Source organism: Hippopotamus amphibius, chromosome 1 (assembly GCF_030028045.1).
Source record: "Hippopotamus amphibius kiboko isolate mHipAmp2 chromosome 1, mHipAmp2.hap2, whole genome shotgun sequence".
NCBI lineage: Eukaryota > Metazoa > Chordata > Mammalia > Artiodactyla > Hippopotamidae > Hippopotamus > Hippopotamus amphibius.
The window spans coordinates 43,836,657-43,861,430 of record NC_080186.1 but is presented as its reverse complement, the minus strand read 5'-3'; the positions used below and the strand labels follow the sequence as shown (position 1 = coordinate 43,861,430).

General features: G+C 38.4%; 1 protein-coding gene across 8 annotated transcripts in view; it reads left to right on the top strand.

Annotated features, from left to right (window-relative positions):
• The first annotated feature begins 3,253 nt into the window (after window positions 1-3,253).
• Window positions 3,254-24,774, top strand: part of TUT4 (terminal uridylyl transferase 4) — a 128,630-nt gene continuing 107,109 nt past the window's right edge. For all 8 annotated transcript variants that reach the window (XM_057710860.1, XM_057710870.1, XM_057710853.1 and 5 more), the window contains exon 1: window positions 3,254-3,394. The gene's annotated coding sequence lies outside the window, so the exon portion shown is untranslated. The remainder of the gene's footprint in view (window positions 3,395-24,774) is intronic.

Genomic DNA, 24,774 nt, shown 5'->3' with positions numbered 1-24,774 from the left:
CCAGGGTCTGTGAAAGGTTACCAACCACTGAAGTCTCTGTCCTTGAAGAAATCAGATATATGGAAAAAAAGTCTCAGAAGAAGACTTTAGCAGATCTGATCATATCTCTCCTTTACTTATGAATGTTCAGTAACTCCCCATTAACTATAGGATAAAACCTGGTTTTTTCTGAATAAGATACATGGCCCTTTATGATTTGTTCCCTTTATGATTTACCAGTAGATCTTCTTGGTTTCAGCAGACTTATCTCTAAGGTACTTTTCTTGCTCTGATTTAATTTACTCACTAAATCACCTTTTCATCCAATATGATGATTTTTGGATTGGGTTTTCCTATCACCTAGGAAGAGAATAGAACACGAATATTGATGATGAAATAAGATCTTTTCTGTAAATAATTTTCACCTGAGTTTGGGTGAAATTGAGCTCCCAGAACTTCTGAACTGGAAGGTTAAATTTGGAGACTTAACCACATGTCTCCTTGAAGGTATCAGGTATAAGTTCTCAGCATATATATATGGAGCAATATCAGATATAATCCTTAGTGTATTTATACAGAGCCCTCAGATATTTACCATTTAATTTCTCATTAAGCTATTGTTGATTCAATGGAAAGAACACAGAACTGGTATTCTAGGCTTGCCTCTGACTGTATGACTCTGGCCACTAATTAAGTCTCTTAATACCCTAAATTCCCTCATTTTTCACATAGAAATACTTGCTCTAAAAGTGTTTTATTGTGATGATAAACAAGGGTATATTTGCAAAATTTCCCATTCAACAATTATGTAGGCATTATAAGGAATACAAAAAAAGTATTTGACTCAAGTTTATAATTTATTGGAGTCAGACTCAAAAGTAATATGTAGGGATTCAGAGAAGGGGGGAGTCACATCCAGTGGTGTGCTCAGGGTTGGTGATAAAGAGGCGTTAATAAAGGATGTAGGAGTGGAGCTGGATCTGGAGGAATAGGAACAGCGGTAGAAGAGAGTTATCTGGAAGAGATAAGAGCAGAGAGGCACTGGGATTCTCAGTCTGGCCCTGGCCTGTTTTCAGACTCATTATCTTCTTGCACACTCCAGACATGATGTTCTCTGAATCACAGACGCGTCCGGCACATAGTAGGTAAACCTTCAAGGTTCAGCTTCTACCTCTTCCATTAAACCCTCGAATTTATAATGCTCTTCTCTGCATTAGTCCAGCTCTTTGTTCATAATGACCTATTGCCTTTATTGTAGCTCAACAGAATTACCTTCCTTGCTCAATGGTGAATTTTTTGAAGACAGGAATCTGGTTTGTCTTTGTAACTCTAACTCAATGTTTTGCTCTTATTAAGTAACCAGGAAATTTTACTCAATTGACCTTGCTCCAGGGACCCCGTTATCACTCACTAAAGAGAAGGACATATTAGTATCATCCTAATGTCTCTACAGGCTTTAAATTTGGGACCTGCTATTTTCCTTACATCATCTCTGCGAAGCAGGTATTTTGTCACTGAAAACTTACAGATAAAGAAACTCAGAGGGTGTATTTGGCTAATGTCAAACAACTGATAAGTGCTGAAGCCAGGTAGGGCTCTTTTGACTTGAAATCCACTACTGCACACACTATATGGGCGTGCCCTGGCATGAGACAGGTGGGGTAAAATGTATTGATAGTTATAAGGCGGTTTTTGTTTTTGTTTTTTTTGGCGGCACCTCTTGTGGGATCCTAGTTCCCAACCAGGGATGGAACCCGAGTCCCCTGCAGTGGAAGTGCAGAGTCCTAACCACTGTACCAGCAGGTAATTCCTTGCTATGAGAATTAAATGGTAAAATATGTGAAATCACTAGCTCGATTAGCTAGTGGTCCCTTCTCACCAAGCTTCCAATTCATATAGGCATAAACAGATAAATACGAAGCATCCAGTTCTGGGGTGCAAAGAAGATGGATTCTGCAGAGAGGAAGGCCCTTCTGTAAACTTTTACAGGTTCCAGGTCAGAGTCACATTACGAGAAATTTTATAAGGCAGTATCTTGTAAAGACTTAAGATTTTGCATCTTCCCTCACGTCCACCCTATCATATCCTTTTCCTGCCTTAGCATGTATCAAATGCAAGGACTGTAGTTGTGTGACGTGTCCAGCTTTGAGGTTGGAGGTTGGTTGAATCTCCAAGGCTGGAATCTTAAAAAAATTAACCAAACCGTAAGGCCTTTCGGATGGAGACTTTAACTATGTGGAGGGACTACATTAATAGCAAGAAGGGGAGGAGGCTCATGGGTAGTAGTTGATTCCAAACCCACGTGAAACTAAGTAAATGGTTTCTAAAATCTTTTTCTGGGGGGGATACTCTTGAGATTTCTCTCGAGCTCCTCAACTCCAGAGTTGGCTGCATTTTAAACGAAAAGGATTCCAGCTTTGGTGGGCTGGTGGCAAAGTGAATAGGCGGGGAATGGTGGGGGCGATCCCGGAGGATTCATCTGTCTACCTTCTCGCTGGTGTTTAGAAGCCCGCGCTTGCCTTCAAGGGTCCGCATGCCAGGCCAGAGGTGCACGTCCAAGGCCAGGGCTTCCTTCCCCTGGGGGATGGCTTTCCGGCCCTCTTCCCGCTTGAGGGCCTCCGCAGGGAGGTCCACAGCCCAGGAAGCCGACCTGAACGCGGCGGCAGTGCCCGCGACCCCGGCCTCCTCAGGCAGGGCGGCGTCATCGCCCGGCTCCGCAGTGGGGCCCTGGCGGGGAGCTGGACTTCGCGACCCCCGCTCCGTGGCCCCGCCCCTCCCCACGAGCCTGTGGAGAATTCAACCCTCCCCCAACGCTGGAGGGCCCCACCCCCTCCTCGTGGGCTAACGAGTGTCCTCGCGCGCTCGCCCCTTCCCTCAGCGTGAGTGTGAGTGCGCTGTCCTCCCACCTCGGGCCCCTCCCTATTGTTTCTCGCCTCCACCAGCAGTCCCCGAACGCAGCCCCTCCCCCATCAGTGTTTACTCCCCCCCCCGCCCCGGTTTAACCAGTGCCCAGGGGCCCCCAGAACGAAAGGAGGGGGCACCCCCAAACCCTTCCCTCTGCGCTTTTTCTTCGGGGTCTCCTGCGTATCTGTTCCCAACCCCCGCCCGGGTCAGGACTCCTTTCAGGGGTCCATCCCTCTCTCCCCTCCCCCTCTCCCCTGGCTGCCCTTCTCCCTCGGCCCCCTCCCCTCAGCGGGTCCTCCTCTTTCTCTCCCCCTCTCTCCTCCCCCTCCCCATCCCTTCCCCCCCACAATGCAGTTCGCGGCGCGGCGGACATGGCGGTGGAGTCCTGAGCTCGTCGTGTCCTGGCCTCCAGCGGCGGCGGCGGTGACGGCGGCAGCGGGAGGCGGAGGGGGAGCGGGAGCCACTGAGATGAGGAGGCGCCGCGCGCGCCTGTAGCTCGCGGGCCTCGCAGGTACGGAGGTTCCGGCCGCGGCGCAGCACCCGGCGCCCGAGGGGGTGTGCTCAGGGCAGGCCGGGCGGCCCCCTCTTCGCCCTCAGGTGCCGCGCCTCGCAGGTGTCGCGGGCCCGGCCCGAGCGCGTGTCAGCCGCCCTCCTGGGGCCTGACACTTCTTTCTTTGCCGGAATGGGCTTCGGGTGTCCCAGGGGAAGGCAGAGCTAAGGGAGATAGGGGCGGCGGCCTGGGCTTGCTGAAGAGGACATCGGGGAGCTTTGGGGCCGAACTCCACAGTAAGGCTGGGGCTCGCGGCCCGCGAGCAGAAACCTGTAGACCCGGGCGGCGGATTTTGAGTTAACAGGATAGAAGCGAACATTCTCTGGCGTCCAGTACGATTCCCTGTCATGTGTGCCTTTTCTTTCATCCCTGCTTAGATATAGACCTATGTCTGTAACATATAAATACACACACACGCATGTAATACATAATAAATATTTACTCCGGGCTCGCCCTGGTCGGGAGGAGAGAAGGCTGAGGTGTCTGTCTGTGAGGATTTCGTTTCTTGATCGCCCGCCTTCTTTCTCCCCCACCCCCAGTCGAACGGTGGTAATGAACGCTTTTGACGTGGGAAACAGTGAGATTCCTATTTGTAAACAGACAGCGCTCGCAGAGTGTGTGGTGTACGCCTCCGCGAGAGGTTTCAGGTCTTTTTGGTATCCGGATTGCAAAAGAATGAGATATTGAGACCTGAAGGAAGACATCGAGATTTCAAGTCGTACCCGAATGTGATGAATTAGTTATTTTAACAACGTTGATTAAGTACTTTCTTTTTATAAGATTATCAGATCTTTAATCAGATGAATTTTGTACCTTGCGTGAGATCTTAGTTTCGGTATACCGTGTTTCTTCGTTTTGATATTATTTTTGATACAAAAGTAGTTCCTTACACATTTGAGGTTCTGCTCCCTTTTGTGATCTCCTTAGTGTCCAGAAATGTAGTTCGAATTGTGTATTGTTGGCATGCATTTAATAATTAGCTGGAGTGGATCAGGTTACCTTTTGTTTCCAAAGATCGCCCCCCCCCCACCCAGTCTTGTAGTAGCGAAATGTGTAACACTTGGTGAAACAGAACATATCCTGTTTCTGTTTTTAAAGTAATGAGAACTGTTAGCTAATAAAATTGGATAATCCCAACTGGATATGATAATTTAGAGAGAATGCCGTATCAAGGTGGTGAATTGTGGGATGGTTTTTTTAAAGTTTTTTTTTTTTTTTTGTTACTATCAGCCAGCATGTTCTGTATATGAGGAAAATGTACGCTGAAATTCTCTTTAGGCTTAGAACCCTTGTATGTCTCCTTAGAAATTGCCGCACTGTATTGTATCCTAGTACTGATTAGTCACAACTTGTAAAATTATGAAATATTGATTCATTTGGAAAACTGTGTTTAAGATAATTAATAAATTCACTAGTGTCCAGTGTACTATGGTCCCTTTATAAACAAAATTTAAAGAGTGCTTCTTAAAAACTGTATACTGGGGGAAGATAAGAATTTTAAGAAGTTTTATGCTTTAAAAAGATGATGTTTAATACAAAGAAAAGAAAGGTTACTTTTAAAAAAAAAGAGTTCTCTTAGATAAATTTTCCTGCTGTTTGCAATTTTTCATTTGACTTGTGTGGAAAACGAAAAAATAAAGCTTTCTTGAAATAATACAGAGGCAGAAGTGAAAGTTATTGACATTTAATGTTTTAAGTCTAGCAAGTATCTAAATACAAAAAGGAAATTAAAGTTTTCTCATCGTCCTAGGTCAAGTTAGTAATACAGATAAACTAACAAGATGTTATCATGCACATAAATTTAGTTCAATATTGTAAATTCTAAATCACATCTAGAATTACATTTATTTTTAGTTAATGTAGCTGAAACAGTACGGTGTCTACATTATAATTTTAGACCTTTTAAAGTAAAAATTTGTATTTGTAATTATAAATGTCTCTGATTAATAAGAAGCTGTTTAAAGAGAATTTTTATTAGTTCTCAGAGTAGAGTCATTTTAGTAAGAGTAAGTAATTGGAGAACTCTTTTTGACCTCAAAGTTAACCTTGACATGCATAGTAAGCAGGATTAATTATGTTGTGTTCTTTGTATAATGTCGAATTAGGATCTTTGGGTAGAGAAAGGTGTATGAACTTTTTTTCTGCAGAAATTTCTAGTTTCAGAGAAACTGTAAATCTTACCTGTAAATGCTGATGCCAGTAAATTTTGTTTATCCTTAAAAAAAAAGACCATTTTAATATAACAAATTCAGTAAGATATGTTACTTCCTAACATAAACTACAGATGCTTGAATTCAGTTAATTGTTACCGCAGATAGAAATGTGTTCTAAAAAAGAGCAGTTCTGAAAAAGAGCAATTCTAGAAAGACAAACAGGCAAGGGAAAGGGACATTGTAGTAAAGCAGGATATGTATTTTTTCTTCTTGATCTTAGAGGAATTAAGATTGCTTACACTGAACTAAGTAAATTAGAATTTTTACACTGAACTAAGTTTTACCTGTTTTAGTTTCAGGCATTGTGCTAGACATGTTTATGTATTTTTTTTCACTTTTCAATGTAACAACCCTATGAAACCTATTTTATAAATGAGGAATCTCTGACTCAGGATAATTTGCATAAGATCATAGAGTTAGATTGAAAGCAGCTCTATGTGTTCTTATTATATATGCCATGTTGCTTCTCAGATGTATCGTGTTCTCCCAATTTTATAGGGGAAACTGTTTAAGGTAGCTCTTTCATTCATCATTTAATACTTTATTTCATCAGACATTTGTGTTTGTACTTTATGCTAGACATTGCTAGGTTTAAGAGATCCAAAGTTATTGAAGACAATCTCTTGCTTCAGGGAACTCAGTCATATAATACGTACAGATAAATTGCAACACACTAGGAGAGTGAGTCAAAAATTATCGGCACTCTGGCTGTGGAATTTATTTTAATTAACTTTTAGAAAAGACAAATACACCATTTTTTTGACATGATTTCCTTGCTTTTCAATGCACTTTGTCCATCTGTCAACAAGCTTTCGTATTCTCTCATTAAAAAATGTTTTAGGCTGAGCTGTGAGCCATGAATGCACTGCTGTCTTCACTTCTTCATCAGAAATGAACCTTTGTCTTCCTAGGGCTGCTTTTAGGGGACCAAACAGGTGAAAGTCTGATGGAACAAGATCAGGACTATAGAGAGGATGCTTTAACACCTCAAAACGAAGTAATCCACGACAGACTTAGGTTTCAGAAAATTTGCGTGAGATGGGTACTGAGACAACTTACAGAAGAGCATAAACAGAAACACTTGGCTACCTGCAAACAAAATTTGGACCGATACTATAAGGAAGGTGAAAGTTTCTTAAAGAGAATCATTACTGGTGATGAGACATGGATTCATCATTGCAAGCCTGAGAGTAAATGCCAGAGTATGGAATGGAAACATCCTTAATCAGTGCCTAAGAAAAAGTTCGAAACTCAACCATCAGCTGGAAAATTGATGCTTGCAGTTTTCTGGGATTCTCACGAGCCAGTACTGGAACATTATCAGAAAAAAGGTTCAACAATTAACAGTGCTTGTTACAGTGAGATGCTTATTGAAGAGCTGAAGCCTAAACTTCAGATTAAACACAGAGGACTGCTATCCAAGGGTGTTGTGATCTTGCATGACAATGCACGTCCACACACTTCTGCCCACACTGTCGACACGACACTCTGCAAAAACTTTGTTTTGAGGTGTTAAAGCATCCTCCCTGTAGTCCAATCTTGCTTCATCGGATTTTCACCTCTTCGGTTCCCTGAAAGCAGCCCTATGAGGTAAAAGTTTCACTTCTTTTTCTTTTTTAAATTAGCTCTTTACTGGAGTATAATTACTTTATATTGTTGTGTCAGTTTCTGCTGTACAACAAAGTGAATCAGCTGTGTTTATACCTATCCCCTCCCTCTTGAGACTCCCTCCACCTTTTCTATCCCACCCCTCTAAGTCATCACCAATTATCCAGTTGATCTCCCTGTGTTATGCAGCAGCCTCCCACTAGCTATCTGTTTTACATTTGGTAGTGTATATATGTCAGTGCTACTCTCGCACTTCGTCCCAGCTTCCCCTTTGCCCCCACCCCCCATGTCCTCAGGTCTCTTCTCTACATCTGTATCTTTATTCTTGCCCTGCAACTGGGTTTATCAGTACCATTTTTTAAGATTCCATATATATGTGTTAGTATACGGTATTTGTTTTTCTTTTTCTGGCTTACTTCACTCTGTATGACAGACTCGAGGTCCATCCACCTCACTACAGATAACTAAATTTCATTCCTTCTTATGGCTGAGTAATATTCCATTGTGTGTATGTGCCACATCTCCTTTGTTCATTCATCTGTTGATGGGCATTTAGGTTGCTTCCATGTCCTGACTATTGTAAATAGTGCTGCAGTGAACATTGTGGTACATGTATCCTTTTGGATTATGGTTTTCTCAGGGTTTATGCCCAGGAGTGGGATTGCTGGGTCATATGGTAGTTCTATTTTTAGTTTTCTAAGGAACCTCCATACTATTTTCCATAGTGGCTGTACCAATTTACATTCTCACCAACAGTGCAGGAGGGTTCCCTTTTCTCCACACCCTCTCCAGCATTTATTGTTTCTAGATTTTTTGATGATGGCCATTCTGACCAGTGTGAGGTGATACCTCATTGTGGCTTTGACTTGCATTTCTCTAATGCTTCGTGATGTTGAGCATCTTTTCATGTGTTTGTTAGCCATCTGCATATGTTCTTTGGAGAAATGTCTACTTAGGTTGAAGATTCACTTCTGACGAAGAAGTGAGGACAGCAGTGCATTCATGGCTCACAGCTCAGCTTAAAACGTTTTTAAATGAGGGAATATGAAAGTTTGTTGACACATGAACAAAGTATATTGAAAAGTAAGAAGATTATATCAAAAAATGGTGTATTTGTCTTTTCTAAAAGTTAATTAAAATAAATTCTACAGCCAGAATGCAGATAATTCTTGACTCACCCCCATAGATTATGCAAGTTCAGAGGGAAGAAGCTGGCTCTTAAGGGATGAGTAGGAGTTTTCCAGGTGGAGAAGGGGATAGACTGGAGGCCATTCCAAAGTAAAGGAATAATGTGTGTGAAGATGGTAGGTTATTGTAGTGCTTGGTGTTTAGGGAAGAGTGAGAAATTCAGTGTGGCATGAATTGAGGAGTTACAGATAGAGTGGTTAGAGAAATAGTTTGAAGTACCTGTCAGATTGTGAAGATTATTGTGTATGTTAAGTGAAGACATTTGGATTTTTATCTTGTAAAGTGAGATTACCAAGTGGGATAGTGGTTGAGCTGTAATTAAAATTATGTTTTTTGATTCCTAGTTTAGTATTTCTTTCTCCTGGGCTTCTATATCGATAGATTTACCCTTGTTTTCATTGGATAGTCAAGCCATCTTTTCCATGTTCCTCTCTTCTCTCTCTAGTTGCTGTATTCCAGGCTGGTTTTTTGAGGATCCTGTGATCCAAGGCTTATTGTCTAAGAATGTTTAATTTCTTAGAAGAGTCTTTTGAGGTGAAAATACTTCTGGGAGAAATCACCTTGTTATGGTTACACAGGAAGTGTTTTCACTCCTTGGCTTGGGTTAGTTGACAACTTTCTAGTTTACCACTAGAAAGCAATAGGATAGGGCATTGGGGAATGTGGGCTGGAAAGCAGAGGCAGGATTCATACAAGCTCAGTGTTCATCAGTAAAGATGAGCAAAGTGGTACTGATCTTTATATAAAGCAGTCTGTACTTCAAAAAATTAGGTATTGTCTAAGACACACAATAGTCTGGTAGTTTTAAAAGGGTATTTGATTTGTAATGATAATAGGTAAGTTACTGCATAGTTACTATGTGTTAATTTGATTTCTAAAGATCTTAGAAGTATTAATCATAATCACAGCACCTCCTTTTATATTATTGGCATTTATAGGCGAGGAAATTAGCTGCAGAAAGACTAAATACCTTGGATCAGATCTCAAGGCTAGTTCACTGCTGGGCCGGATTTGAACTCAAGGGTGTCTTGAGTCCAGAGTTAGAGCTCTTAACCACTATACTGTGTTGCACCTTAAGCTTAGGTTGTCAAAATTTAGTATGCAGAGAGTGTTAAATTCAGTATAGTCACATAGGTTGTCAAAAAATATTTTGTAAGAACATAAAGTATGAATTATACATGATAAGGAAATCTGCATTTTGTTAGTCTTAGCTGTACAGTGTAGTTTAAGTAATTTAATTATCATTAAAATTGATTGGTCATTAACTTTTTAAGCTCCAATCTTGTGCTAAGTGTTAGTTTAGGTCAATGGCATTCAAACTATGTTTGGGGACCTTTTGGGGGTCTCTGAGTCATAACTGTTTTCATAGTAATATTAAGATATTTACCTTTTCCTCTTTCATTTTCTCATCTGGAATGTAGAGTGATAGGTACATAAACATTATTACTTTGATGGTATTGGAATATGTAATAGTGTGTTCTTTTTTTCTTTTTCTTTGAGATATAGTTTACAGCACTATAAAACTTGCCCTTTTAAAGCATGCAGTTCAGGAACTTCCCTGGCAGTCCAGTGTTTAAGACTCCGTGCTTCCAGTGCAATGGGTTTGATTCTTGGTTGGAACTGAGATCCCATATGCCACGTGGCATGGCCAAAAAAAAAAAAAGGCATGCAGTTGTTTAGTGTATATTCATAAGGTTATGTAACCATCACTACTATTTAATTCCAGAACATTTTCATCTTCCCAAAAGAAACACTGTGCCCATTAGCAATCACTCTGCATCCCCCCACCTCAAGCTTTTGGCAGCCACTAAACAGCTTTCTCTCTCTTTCTGTCTTTTTAATTGCTGATTCTGGACATTTCATGTAAATAGAGTCATGTAATATGTGGTTCTTTGTGCCTGGCTTCTTTCACTAAGCATAATGTTTTCAAGGATTGTCCATGATATATCATGTATTAGCATTTCATTCCTTTTTTTTTGGGATATAATTGCTTTACGTTCTTGTTTCATTCCTTTTTATGGCTGAATAATACTACATTCTGTGGATATTCTCTGGAGATACCACATTTTCTTTACCCATTCATTGTTTAATGGACATTTGGGTTATTTCCACTTTTTGGCTATTACGAATGTTGCTTTGAACACTCATGCAAAGGTTTTTGTGAGGATGTATGTTTTCATTTCTCTTGGATATATACCCAGGAGTGGAATTGCTGAATGTTTCAATACATTTATTACTTAGTGTTTCAATATGTTTATGTTTAACTTTATGGAGGACCTGCCAAACTATTTTCCTGAGAGGCTGCACTGTTTTATATTTTTGCTAGTAATGTATGAGGGTTCTAATTTATCCACATCCTCACCAACACTTGTTATTGTCCATCTTTTAAATTATAGCCATTCTAGCTGGTGAAGTGGTATTTCATTGTGGTTTTGATTTGTAGTTCCCTAATGACGAATGATGTTGAGCATCTCTTCATGTGTCTGTTGGCTATTTGTATATCTTATTAGGAGAAATGTCTATTTAAATCCTTTGCTCATTAAAAAAAAATGGATTGTCTTTTTATTGTTGAGTTGTAAGAGTTCTTTACACATTCTGGATACTAGATCCTTATCAGATAAATGATACGCGAAAATGTTCTCCCATTTTGTGGGTTATCTTTTCATTTTCTTTTTTAAATTTAAAAATTGTGGCAAAATATATACAACATAAAACTTACCATTTTAACCATTTTTAAGTGTTGCACAACCATCACCATTATCCATGTCCAGAACTTTTTCCTTTTTCCCAAACTAATACTCTGTGTCCATTAAGCAATAACTCCTCATTCCCTCCTGCCCCTCCTCCCCTCAACCCCTAGCAAGAATCATTCTACTTTCTGTCTTTATGAATTTGACTACTATAGGTGATTAGAGTCATATAATATTTGTCCTTTTGTGACTTATTTCATTTAGCACAGTGTCTTCAAGGTTCTTCCATGTTTTAGCATGTGCTGGAATCTCCTTCCTTTTTTAAGGCTGAGTAATGTTCTATTTTATCCTTGTACCATATTTTGTTTATCGATTCATCTGTTGATAGACACTTCTGTTGCTTCTGGCTGTTGGCTGTTGTGAATACTGCTGCTGTGGATGTGTGCATACAAATATCTCAGCCCCTGCTTTCTGTTCTTTGGAAATATACCCAGAAGTGGAATTGCTGGATTATGTGGTAAACCTGTGTTTAAGTTTTTGAGGAATTGCCATTTTGTTCTTTTCATTTTCTTGAGTATGTTTTTTTTAAGCACCCAAGTTTTAGATTTTTTAAAAAATATTCTGGGATTTTCTTTTATTTTATGTTATTTTATTTTTTTAAGCTCTTTATTGGAGTATAACTGCTTTACACTGTTGTGCCAGTTTCTGCTGTACAATAAAGTGAATCAGCTGCATTTATACATATATTCCCATATCCCGTCCCTCCCTATCCCACCAGTCTAAGTCATCACCCATCATTCAGTTGATCTTCCTGTGTTATACAGCAGCTTCCCACTAGCTATCTATTTTACATTTGCTAGTATATATATGTCAGTGCTACCCTCTCACTTCGTCCCAGCTTCCCCTTTGCCCCCCAGCCCCCTGTCCTCAAGTCCGTTCTCCACATATGCATCCTTATTCTTGCCCTGTCACTTGGTTCGTCAGTACATTTTTTTAGATTCCATATATATGAGTAAGCATACGGTATTTGTTTTTCTAGCTAGCTTCACTCTGTATGACAGACTCTAGGCCCATCCACCTCACTACAGATAACTAAATTTCATTCCTTTTCATGGCTGAGTAATACCACATTGTATATATGTGCCACATCTTCTTTATCCATTCATCTGTTGATGGGCATTTAGGTTGCTTCCATGTCCTGGCTATTGTAAATAGTGCTGCAGTGAATATTATGGTACATGTTTCTTTTTGGATTATGGTTTTCTTCGGGTATATGCCCAGTAGTAGGATTGCTGGGTCATGTGATAGTTCTATTTTTAGTTTTTTAAGGAACCTCCATACTGTTTTCCATAGTAGCTGTACCAATTTACATTCTCACCAACAGTGCAGGGAGGGTTCCCTTTTCTCTGCATCCTCTCCAGCATTTATTGTTTCTAGATTTTTTGATGATGGCCATTCTGACTGATGTGAGGTGATACCTCATTGTAGTTTTGATTTGCATTTCTCTGATGATTAGTGATGTTGAGCAGCTTTTCATATACCTCTTGGCCATCTGCATGTCTTCTTTGGAGAAATGTCTGTTTAGGTCTTCTGCCCATTTTTGGATTGGGTTATTTGCTTTTTTGATATTGAGCTGCATGAGCTGCTGGCATATCTTGGAGATTAATCCTTTGTCCATTGCTTCGTTGGCAAGTATTTTCTCCCATTCTGAGGGTTGTCTTCTTATCTTGTTTATGGTTTCTTTTGCTTTGCAAAAGCTTTTAAGTTTCATTAGGTCCCATTTGTTTATTTTTGTTTTTATTTCCATTATTCTAGGAGGTAGGTTAAAAAGGATCTTGCTTTGATTTGTATCACAGAGTGTTCTGGCTATGTTTTCCTCTAAGAGTTTTATAGTGTCTGCCCTTACATTTAGGTCTTTAATCCATTTTGAGTTTATTTTTGTGTATGGTGTTAGGAAGTGTTCTAATTTCATTCTTTTACATGTAGCTGTCCAATTTTCCCAGCACCACTTACTGAGGAGGCTGTCTTTTTTCCATTGTATATTCTTGCCTCCTTTGTCAAAAATAAGGTGCCCATATGTGCATGGGTTTATCTCTGGCAAGTTTTAGATTTTGATAAAGTCTTATTTATCTATTTTTTTCTTGTGCTTTGGGAGTCATATCTAAGAAATATAAGCCAAAATTATAAAGATCTACACCTGTGTTTTCTTCTAATAGTTTTATAGTTTTGTGCTTTTACATTTAGGTCTTTGATCCATTTTTAGTTAATTTTTGTATGTGGTGTGAGGTAGAGGTCCAGCTTCCTTCTTCTGCATTTGGCTATCCAGTTGCCCCAGCACCTTTTATTGACAAGACTGTTCTTTCCCTTGTTGAATGGTCTTGGCATCATTGTTGAAAATAAATTGACCATAAATGTCTCTGTTTATTTCTGGATTCTCAATTGATTCTGGATTCTCCATTGATTTGTATGTCTGTCCTTATGCCAGTACCACCCAGTCTTGATTTCTGTAGCTTTGTAGAAAGTTTTGAAATTGGGAAATCAAAGTTGAAGTTGTGAGTTCTCCAACTTCACTTTCCTTTTTCAAGACTGTTTTGGCTGTTCTTAGTCCCTTGCATTTCCATGTGAATTTTAGGATCAGCTTGTCAATTTTTGAAGAAAATCTTGTACTTCTATTGTTAAATTTATTCCTAAGTAGTTCTTTTTGATCCAATTGTAAATGGAATTGTTTTCTTAACTTCACTTTTGGACTGTTCATTGCTAGTATATAGGGATAAAATTGATTTTTGTATATTGATCTTGGATAGCAATCTTGCTGGACTAATTTATTAGCTCTAATAATTTTTTGTGTATTCCTTAGGATTTTCTGTACAGGAGATCATGTCACCTGCAAATATAGTTTTACTTCTTCCTTTCCAGCCTGAGTGCCTGTTATTTCTATTCCTTGCCTGATTGCCCTGGCTAGTACAGTGTTGAATAGAAGTGAAGACAACAGGGAATTCCCTGGCAGTCCAGTGGTTAGGACTTGGTGTTTTCACTTCTGTGGCCTGGCTTCAGTCTCTGGTTGGGGAATTAAGATCCCACAAGCCATGCAGCCAAAACAAACAAACAAACAAACATTTAAAAAAAGTGAAGACAACACACAGCCTTGTCTTGTTTCTGTTCTTAGAGGAGAAAACATTGTCTTTCACCATTAAGTATGGTGTCACATGTGGGTTTTTTGTTAGATTGAGGAAAGTTTCTTTCGATTCATGATTTGTTGAGTGTTTTTATTGTAAAAGGGTATTAAATTTTATCAAATTTTTTGTTTGTCAGTTGAGACTATTGTGTGGTTTTTGTGCTTATTATATTAATATGGTGTTTTATATTGATTGATTTTTATATTGAACCAACCTTGAATTCCTGGGATAGAATACACTTAATTCTGATGTATAACTTTTTGGTTTGCTAGTATTTGGTTGAGAATTTTGCATCTATATTCATAAGAGACTTTGAAGAAAGTTAAGAAACTGTGCTTTTCTTGTAATGTCTTTGGTTTTATTATTAGGATAATACTGGCCTCATAAAATGAGTTAATAGTGTATTCTTATATTTGAAAAATTTCTCAGTTTTAATATATAATGATGTAAGTGCCAGTAGCTATAACCCACAAAAACAAAAGTTCTTTGGATTCTTGGTGATTTTTAGGAGTGTAAATGTATCCTGAGGTCAGAAAGTTTGAGAACTGCTGGTTTAGGCTAAGGACATATCCTAGTGCCTAAGCATTGAACCAAAAAATACGTCTCTTCTTTCTTGTCATAAACGAATCCCATTTGTGTCATTTTAGGCAAGTCCTACACTTAGGAGGCCTCATTAATATATAAAGTAGAAACACTTAGCAAGACTGTATTAACTTTACAGGTACAAAACAATAAATGAATGGGCATATTAGATGTATATTAGCTGAAGCTGCATCTTCAAAACAAATCTTTTTTTTAAACTGAAAAATTTGTAAGAGCTCCAGGACTTTCTGTAGAAACTTATGGTATTGTTATGAGACAGGGTCTTAAATTCTGTCATATAGGTAAAAAATTGTTAGTGTTTGAAACTTGTATTTAAGCTTTCTGTGATAGTACCAGTTTTAAACTAGTGGTTTTCATTATATGAGAGGTACACTACCCTAGGAAGGTATTTCATAATTGCTTTGGAAGGTCTTTTAAACCCTCACAGCTAGACTCTCCCACCCCACATTCTTGTTTTCCTCTTTATTTCTGTTAGGTGTGTCTTCTGTTTCTCATATGTGTTAGAAAAAAGCTTGAGAACCATTATTCCAAATCCTTTAAGGGGTTTTGTAGCTTGTTTCCCTCACACCTGCTTCCTCAAAACCAGAAAACCAGACCCATGTTTTTCTATATCATGTCTGTTTATTCTTCTGTCCTCCTCTAAAATTCCTATTCTTTTAAGACTGGTGTCCTACTGTCTCTTACCTGACTTTGTCATTTCAGTCTAGGAACCTGTATGTCACTTCCCTATATTCACTGATACTTTGGTATAATTCTTGATATAATATGAGCCAATTGGAAGCATAACATTGAAGGTTACCTAATAACTTTGTTTTTCCTTAATTTCTGTATTCCAGTGGTATTCAAATCTATTTTCCTTGACACACCTACTCATGTGGTTAAAAAATGGTTCTACTTCTGACCAAAATCTCCTTAACTATCTATATGTGCATCTTTCTCATTTCTTTAGTTTTCTCATCTATCCCTAAGCTCTTTGTATATAACCTTTTGGGCTTTATTCCTCCCCCTCATGAGTACCATTACTGTTGTGTTCCCTTACCCTATTGAAATATTATGTCAATTCCCTACCCATTATGAATTTAAATATCTGCAAATTGTGTAAACTAGTAGACTGGTGTTTTATATATGTAGTTCAGTCTTTAACACAGCCTGGCAGTATTTTAGTCAGATTTCTTTCCTGTTTCTCACGTTTGGTATTGTTTTACCCTGGTCTTAAGCCCTCTACTGCCCTCTGCCTTTCTCAGTCAGTGCTGGCCTTCTGTTTCATAGAACAGTGTTATAAAACTTGTGTTCCTCACAGTTCTTTGAGGTACTGATAGGTGTTCCTGGCAAAAAATGTTTCTTTAGTCATGTAAGTCTGAGAAATGTTGCAATAGATCTCTCTGAGATTTACAGTGCTTATTAGGATATTGAAGCATCTTCTGGGAAGAAACCCATTTAACTTTAACACAGCTTTTCCCTATCTGCAATCCCACCAAAATTGCTTGTGATAAGGCCCTAAATAACCTCCTAATACTTTTTTTTTTTTTTTTATTATTATTTTATTTTTTTGGGGGGTACACCAGGTTCAATCAACTGTTTTTATACACATATCCCCATATTCCCTCCCTTCCTTGACGCCCCCCACTCGATTCCCCCCCACCCTCCCTGCCCCAGTCCTCTAAGGCATCTTCCATCCTCCAGTTGGACTCCCTTTGTTATACAACAACTTCCCACTGACTATTTTACAGTTGGTAGTATATATATGTCTGTACTACTCTCCCGCTTCTTCTCAGTTTCCCCTTCACCCCCCGCCCCCTCCCATACCTCGAGTTCTCCAGTCCATTCCCTGTATCTGCTTCCCTGTTCTTGTCACTGAGTTCATCAGTACCATTTTTAGATTCCGTATATGTGAGTTAGCATACAATATTTGTCTTTCTCTTTCTGACTTACTTCACTCTGTATGACAGATTGTAGTTCTATCCACCTCATTACATATAGCTCCATCTCATCCCTTTTTGTAGCTGAGTAATATTCCATTGTATATATATGCCACATCTTCTGTATCCATTCATTTGTTGATGGGCATTTAGGTTGCTTCCATGTCCTGGCTATTGTAAAGAGTGCTGCAATAAACATGATGGTACAAGTTTCTTTTGGGATTATGGTTTTCTTTGGGTATATGCCCAGGAGTGGGATGACTGGATCATATGGTAGTTCTATTTGTAGTTTTTTAAGGAACCTCCAAATTGTTTTCCATAGTGGCTGTACCAACTTACAGTCCCACCAACAGTGCAGGAGAGTTCCCTTTTCTCCACACCCTCTCCAACATTTGTTGTTTCCAGACTTTGTGATGATGGCCATTCTGATTGGTGTGAGGTGATACCTCATTGTGGCTTTGATTTGCATTTCTCTGATGATGAGTGATGTTGAGCATCTTTTCATGTGTTTGTTGGCCATCTGTATGTCTTCTTTGGAGAAATGTCTATTTAGGTCTTCTGCCCATTTGTGGATTGGGTTATTTGCTTTTTTGGTATGAAGCTGCATGAGCTGCTTGTATATTTTGGAGGTTAATCCTTTGTCCGTTGTTTCATAGGCAATTATTTTTTCCCATTCTGAGGGTTGCCTTTTAGTCTTGTTTATGGTTTCTTTTGCTGTGCAAAAGCTTTTAAGTTTCATGAGGTCCCATTCGTTTATTCTTGATTTTATTTCCATGATTCTAGGAGGTGGGTCAAAAAGGATGTTGCTTTGATGGATGTCAAAGAGTGTTCTGCCTATGTTTTCCTCTAGGAGTTTGATAGTGTTTGGCCTTATATGTAGGTCTTTAATCCATTTGGAGTTTATTTTTGTGTATGGTGTTAGGAAGTGTTCTAATTTCATTCTTTTACATGTTGCTGTCCAATTTTCCCAGCACCACTTATTGAAGAGGCTGTCTTTTTTCCATTGTATACTCGTGCTTCCTTTGTCAAAGATAAGGTGCCCATATGTGTTTGGGCTTACTTCTGAGTTCTCTATTCTGTTCCATTGATCTTCCTTTCTATTTTTGTGCCAGTACCATACTGTCTTGATCACTATGGCCTTGTAGTATAGTTTGAAGTCAGGAAGCCTGATTCCACCCACTCCATTTTTCCTTCTCAAGATTGCTTTGGCTATTCGGGGTCTTTTGCGTTTCCATACAAATCGTAAGATTTCTTGCTCTAGTTCTGTGAAAAATGCCATTGGTAATCTGATCGGGATTGCATTAAATCTGTAAATTGCTTTGGGTAGTACAGTCATTTTCACAATGTTGATTCTTCCAATCCAGGAACATGGTATATCCCTCCATCTGTTTATGTCATCTTTGATTTCTTTCATCAATGTCTTAAAGTTTTCTGCATACAGATCTTTTGCCTCCTTAGGCAGGTTTATTCCTAGGTATTTGATTCTTTTGGTTGCAATGGTGAATGGGAGAGTTTCCTTAATTTCTCTTTCTGCTCTTCCGTTGTTAGTGTATAGGAATGCAAGAGATTTCTGTGCATTAATTTTGTATCCTGCTACTTTACTAAACTCATCAATGAGTGCTAGCAGTTTTCTGGTAGAGTCTTTAGGGTTTTCTATATATAGTATCATGTCATCTGCAAAGAGTGATAATTTTACTTCTTCTTTTCCAATTTGGATTCCTTTAATTTCTTTTTCTTCTCTGATTGCTGTGGCTAACACTTCCAAAACTATGTCGAATAACAGTGGTGAGAGTGGACACCCTTGTCTTGTTCCTGTTCTTAGAGGGAATTCTTCCAGTTTTTCTCCATTGAGAACAATGTTGGCTTTTGGTTTGTCATATATGGCTTTTATGATGTTGAGGTAATTTCCTTCTATGCCCATTGTCTGGAGAGCTTTTATCATAAATGGATGTTGAACTTTGTCAAAAGCTTTTTCTGCATCTATTGAAATGATCATATGGTTTTTATCCTTCAATTTGTTGATATGATGTATCACGTTGATTGATTTGCGTATATTGAAGAATCCTTGCATCCCAGGGATAAACCCCACTTGATCGTGGTGTATGATTTTTTTAATGTGCTGTTGCAGTCTGTTAGCTAGTATTTTGTTGAGGATTTTTGCATCTATATTCATCAGTGATATTGGTCTGTAGTTTTCTTTTTTTGTGACATCTTTGCCTGGTTTTGGTATCAGGGTGATGGTAGCCTCATAGAATGAGTTTGGGAGTGCTCCACCTTCTGCAATATTTTGGAAGAGTTTGAGAAGGATAGGTGTTAACTCTTCTTGAAATGTTTGATAGAATTCGCCTGTGAATCCATCTGGTCCTGGGCTTTTGTGTGTTGGGAGATTTTTAATCACTGCCTCAATTTCTGTACTTGTGATTGGTCTGTTCATGGTTTCTATTTCTTCCTGGTTCAGTCTTGGAAGATTGTATTTTTCTAAGAATGTATCCATTTCTTCCAGGTTATCCAATTGATTGGCATATAGTTGCTTGTAGTAGTCTCTCATGATGTTTTGTATTTCTGAGGTGTCCGTTGTGACTTCTCCTTTTTCATTTCTAATTCTGTTGATTTGCATCTTCTCCCTTTTTTTCTTGATGAGTCTGGCTAATGGTTTATCAATTTTGTTAATCTTCTCAAAGAACCAGCTTTTAGTTTTATTTATTTTTCTTATGGTTTCTTTCCTTTCTTTTTCATTTATTTCTGCTCTGATCTTTACGATTTCTTTCCTTCCGCTCACTTTGGGGTTTCTTTGTTCTTCTTTCTCTAGTTGTTTGAGGTGTAAGGTTAGGTTGTTTATTCGATCATTTTCTTGTTTCTTAAGGTAGGACTGTATTGCTATAAACTTCCCTCTTAGAACTGCTTTTGCTGCGTCCCATAGGTTTCCTAATACTTTTTTACTATTGTTGATAATTACTCTTATTCTCTTTAGTGACGTCTCTTTTTTTCTCTCTTCTCTGTCTTCCTGTTCTGCAGAAGTTGATCTAAAGCAGAAACTGTGCTGCCCTTCTGTTTATAATCTATGTATGGCTTCTTTGTTAAAGTCTAAAGTTGACTTGGTATGCAAATGTGTGCATCAGTTTACATTCACAGTTCATCTCCTGTATTCATCATTATGCATGCTATTTTACCTTCTAAAAAATTTGTGAATATTTTATGTATGTTTTGTCTAGTACATACAAAATCTTATTCCTTCTTACTACCTCTCCCAAGTGAAAAATTCTTTCTCTCAGCTCGATTATTATCTCCATGACGAAGGCTTTTTCTTAGGCTCTTTCCGCATAGTTTCCTTTGCATGTATCGCATAATATTGTCATTATTTCTTTATGACTGTCACCCCTTTTAGACATGAGCCTATTATCTCTGTATCCCCAGCTTTTAACTGAGCACCTTGTATGTGAATGTTGACAATTGATCTTTGTTAAAACTAATTCCAGATTTGTATGTGTTTACCTGAACAAATACAGGCCCAGCTACATAATTTACAGGGCCTAGTGCAAAATAAAAATGCAGGGTCCCTAGTTCAAAAAAACAGGAAAAAGTACTGTTAAAGTTACTAAAACATAAAGTTTTTTTCTTTCTTCTTTGATCTTTTTCTCAGCTTGTCATGTTTATTTACTTTTTAAGGTCATTCTAAATAAAGAACAATTGAAAATTTTAAATTATTAAGCATGGATTTTACTGTTCATCTTTATACTGTGCAATGCCAGTTTTAAATGCAAATATATAATTATTTAACTTTTATGTGGAATTGCTGGTATTTCATAGTTTGTACATACATATTTCATTCTTACCAGAACAGGGAAAACACTGCACGAAACTTACTCAGCTGTTTTTATTTCATTTCTTATACTTACACATTCCACCAACAGTCTCTACCTTTGATTTGGCAGGACTGAAAGGAAAAGGAACTATGGCTTGCTGTATCTTTCCATTTGCTTCTGTGTTGTCACTTTTAGCATAAGTGGTTGTTTCATACAGGGAAGTAACGTGAGTAAGAAAAGGCATGATAGGCTTTTTGATCATTCATGTTTCTTAGAATTCCATTGCTTTTCCTCTGTGTTTGAAGCAAATTATGGTTCAAACAGAAAATGTGGCTTCTTGGGCTGTTAGTACCCTTGCTTGCTTAGTTGTAGACAACATGCTTACTTTATATGAACTTTGAGTCTTGCTGAACTCCCCACACATCATGGATCCATTGATATTCTTTGTTCATGGGGCATCATCAAAGCTATGTGAGAACGAGGTGAGAACGAGGTGTAAACTAATGGCACATAAACATTTGCATGTATCTCCTCTGCTTAGGTACACATTCCATTGTCCTGTTAGACTTCACTACAGAACACAGATTCAAAGATAAAATTATTAAAAATTTCAAGTTGGTAACAGGAGAGCTTTAAACCAAACAGCATCTTTCTGAGCATGGAGCCCTGTATAACTCACAGATCACATGACAATGAAATTAGCCTTGAACACAAGGATTGGAGGGAAATAGTAACATGCGTCAAGACAAAGAGATTGCCTTATTTCACTTTGTACTAATGTGATAAGCCTTGTTACTACCTTATTTTGAGATATTCTGAGGGTTGTATTCCTTATTGCCTTGGAGTTAGGTGCAGCCATGTGGCTTTTTTTGGTAAATGAAATGTGAGCAAAAGAGTGACCAGTCCTATTCCTTCTCCCTCTGTTTTGCTCATACGGGAGGTAATGTGAGATTAAAGCCCCTTGGAATGCTGAACCAGTGCATGAAGGACAGCTTCCTTAGAGAGTCACCTTAATTCACAGAGGATTTTGCGTGAGTTGTTAAATCAGTTTATGTTGTGATAAGCATTGAGTTGTAGAGGTTGTTATTGCAGCGTAGCCTGGCTCATTCCAAGGGATACAGTATATGAAATTTCAAAATGAGTGTCGTGTTAGAAGCACAAGCATTGTAGGACCAGCACAGTTTTTGGACCCATGGGACAAACTATGTCTCCCCAACAAATGACACTTAAAAAGTGTTAGCTACATTATTATACATAAATACCCAGGAGCTGCTTGATATTGGAAAAATCAAGAACTTTCTAGTGTATCTTCCCTCACAGAACTCTATATAGATAGAACTCCTTCTTGATTATTTGTTTATAAGGGAAAAGAGAAAAGTGTGGCTTGGATAATTCGGGGATCCAGATGATCTCCATATCTCATTAGAAAAAAGCCCAGGACTTCCCTGGTGGCATAGTGCTTAAGAATCTGCCTGCCAATGCAGGGGATATGGGTGGGTTGCTCCCACATGCCGTGGAGCAGCTAAGCCTGTGAGCCACAGCTACTGAGCCTGTGCTCTATGGTGTGTTAACCACAACTACTGAGCCTACTCGCCTAGAGCCCATGCTCCTCAACAAGAGAAGCCACCACAATGAGAAGCTAGAGCACTGCAACGAAGAGTAGCCCCTGCTCGCTGCAACTAGAGAGCTCACGTGCAGCAACGAAGACCCAATGCTGCCAATACATTAAAAAAAAAAAAAAATTACCACCAGATGAAGGACACGGACCTTCATCTTTAAAAAAAAGAAAAAAAGAAAAAAAAAAGCCCAAAAAACAATTGACAACCTCAGGCTGTTTTAATGAAAAAATTGCTTGTGAAAAGAAGCATGACTTCTTTAACCAGTGGCCAGAAAAGCTTATCACATGAACATAGAAGGAAAAGGCTTGAGTAATCCAGAAAACCTAACTAATTGGGGTTTAGATGAGGATCTAGCAATTTAGTTTGGAAATCCCATTTATTTACAAAACTGGATTTGAGAGAAGGGGGCACAGTTCTACTTGCCTTTGATCATAAAAACTCTCAGTTGATTTACCCATATAAAAAGTTATGTTTTTTTAAACATTTAGCTATTTTAGAATGACTGACATTTTTTTTTCCTATTTTTTAAAAAAATTATTTATTTATTTATAGGCTGTATTGAATCTTCATTGCTATGCAGTGGCTTCCCCTAGTTGCGGCAAGTGGGGGCCACTCTTCTCTTTGTTGTGGTGCATGGGCTTCTCCTTGCAGTAGCTTCTCCTGTTGCAGAGCACGAGCTCTAAGTGCGTGAACTTCATTAGTTGTGGCACTCAGGCTTACGGGCTCTAGAGCACAGGCTCAATAGTTGTGGCCCACGGGCTTTAGTAGCTCCATGGCATGTGGGATCTTCCTGGACCAGGGCTCAAACCTGTGTCCCCTGCATTGGCGGGCGGATTCTTAACCCCTGCACCACCAAGGAAGTCCTGAGAGTGATTAACATTGAAAATTTGAGGTTTGTGATACTTTGTTTAAGCTTTATACACATTATTTTGATTAATTTTTTTGAGTTAAAGTTTTTTTTATTGTGGTGAAGTATACATAACATTAAATTTACCATTTTAACCTTTTTGTGTACAACTCAGTGGCATTAGTACATTCACAATGTTGTGAAACCATCACCACTATTTATTTCCAAAAGTTTATCATCCCAAACAGAAACTCTGTACCCATTAAGCAATGACTCCCCATTCCCCTCTCCCCCCAGCCCCTGATAACTTCTGTTCTACTTTCTGCTGCTATGAATTTACTAATTCTCAATATCTTATATTATTGGAATCATACAGTGTCTGTCCTTTTGTGAGTGACTTATTTCATTTAGCATGATGTCCTCAAGGTTCATCCTTGTAGCATGTGTCAGAATTTCCTTCCTTTAAGTGGCTGAGTACTATTCCATTGTATGTATATACTACATTTTGCTTATCCATTCATCTGTTGATAGATGCTTGGTTGTGTCTACCTTTTGGCTGTTGTGAATAATGTTGCAGTGAACATGGTGTACAAATATCTGAGTCCGTTTTCAGTTCTTTTGGCTATATGCCTACGAGTAGAATTGCTGGATCATGTGGCAATTCCATATTTAACTTTTTGAGTAACTTCCAAACTGTTTTCTGCATCAGCTGTATCATTTTATTCCCACCAGCAGTTGCATGAGGATTCCCACTTGGTTTTTTGCTTTTTGTTTTGTTTTGCTTTTGTTGCCTTTGCTTTTGGTATCAAATCCAAAAAAATCATTGCTAAGATGGATGTCAAGGATGGAATTTTAAATTTTGATGAAATCCAATTTATTTTGTTGTTGTTGTTTATGCTTTTGGGGTCATATTTAATAAAATGTTGCCAAATCCAAGGTCATGAAGATTTATAGTTTTTATGTGGTTATATGTATGTGTGTGTTTGTATAGTTTAGAGTGTAAGGTATAGTTTTAGTATAGGTATTAAATTTAGGTCTTTGTTATTTTGTTTTTATCCTTACATCGTTTATTTCTGAAAATATAAGTATATATATTATCTTCTTTCTTACAAAAAATTAGATTACTACACATGCCTGTGTATATGTTTTCACTTAACAGTGTATCTTCACTATCTCTGCATAACAGAATAGAGATTTCCTCACTCTGTTTTTCATCTGTATGGCAATATATTTTATTGTTTTATGATAGTTTCTTTATAATTTTTCAGATGACTCAAATGGTCATTTGAGGTTTTTTTTTTTTTCCTGTCTGCTGCTTTTGTAATTAGTGTCTTATCTTATTTGATCATTTTGAGTTAATTTTTGTAGCTGGTGTAAGGTCAGGGTCCAGCTTCATTCTTTTGAACATGTGTATTCAGTTTTCCAGCACCATTTATTGAAAAGGCTATCCTTTCTCCCATTCAGTACTCTTAGCACTGTTGTCAAATTGAATGACCATGCATGTGGGGTTTTATTTATGGAATCTGTATTCTGTTCCATTGGTATATGTCTGTCTTTATGCTATTACCAGACCGTTTTGGTTACTGTAGCTTTGTGTAGTAAGTTTTGAAATAAGAGTGTTACTCTTCCAACTTATTTTTTATTTTTTTTAGATTCTTTTGCCTATTTAGAGTCC